We start from the raw sequence: 1,339 nt of genomic DNA, 5'->3' as shown, positions 1-1,339 counted from the left end.
GCCAGTATCCATCCTTTAAAGAGTCCCGTGGTGCCTCCAAACCAGGCTCCTCTGATGCCTATTGGGTCCAGGCCATTACCCAAGACTGACCCACGCTAAAATTAAAATTGGATAATAAATGGTTCTCAGGTATTTTGGACACTGGGGCAGATGTTACTGTTCTCTCTAAAAACCACTGGCCTTCAAGTTGGCCTCTTCAACCCTCCATCACACATTTACAGGGCATAGGACAGTCAAGATATACCCTCCAGAGCTCTAAGATATTAACATGGTCAGACTCAGAAGGTCATTCAGGCACTGTTCAACCTTTTGTAGTTGAAACCCTCCCAGTAAATCTCTGGGGTCGAGATATACTAAATCAGTTGGGGGTAGTTATGTGCAGCCCAAATGAGGTTGTCACTCAGCAAATGCTCCACCTAGGATATCAACCAGGAAAAGGTCTGGGAAAATATAAACAGGGAATTATCCAACCAATTATTCCCTCTCCCAAGGATAATCGCCTCGGAATAGGCTACAAAAATTTTTCCTAAGGGCCATTGCACCCCCTGCACAGCAGGCAGACAAAATTATGTGGAAAAATGATAACCCTGTCTGGGTTGATCAATGGCCCCTCCCTACAGTTAAAGTCACTGCGGCCTTGCAGTTAGTGCAGGAACAGCTGGCCGCTGGAAATATTGAACCCTCCACCTCGCCCTGGAATACACCCATCTTTGTAATTAAGAAAAGGTCTGGAAAATGGAGGCTTTTACAAGATCTTAGAGAAATTAATAAAACTATGGTTCCCATGGGAGCATTACAACCTGGCCTACTGTCCCCCGTAGCTATTCCCAAGGGATATTATAAAGTAATAATAGATATTAAAGATTGCTTTTTTTCTATTCCGCTCCATCCAGAGGACTGTAAACGCTTTGCTTTCAGTTTACCCTTTGTTAATTTCATTGGACCTATGCCTCATTTTCAATGGAGGGTATTACCTCAAGGCATGGCTAATAGCCCCACTCTTTGCCGAAAATTTGTTGCTCAACTTGTTGATCCTTTCCGGCTCCAATACCCATCCCTTTATATTATCCATTACATGGATGATGTTCTCTTAGCAGGACCCGAGCTTAAACTAGTATACTCAGCTGCTCAGCAGTTAATTCATGCCTTTCACCAACAGGGTCTCCAAGTCGCCCCAGATAAAATTCAACTAAATCCTCCCCAGCTCTTTTTGGGTTTCAAGCTTTTCCCTCATAAAATAGTTTCTCAAAAAATACAACTTCAGAAAAATCCCCTCCAAACACTTAATGATTTCCAACGCCTTTTAGGAGATATTAATTGGCTCCGGCCTTACTTAAAA

The sequence above is a fragment of the Nannospalax galili genome, unplaced genomic scaffold (assembly GCF_000622305.1).
Source record: "Nannospalax galili isolate Female #2095 unplaced genomic scaffold, S.galili_v1.0 scaffold406, whole genome shotgun sequence".
Taxonomy (NCBI): Eukaryota; Metazoa; Chordata; class Mammalia; order Rodentia; family Spalacidae; genus Nannospalax; species Nannospalax galili.
Note: the sequence above shows the minus strand (reverse complement) of the source record.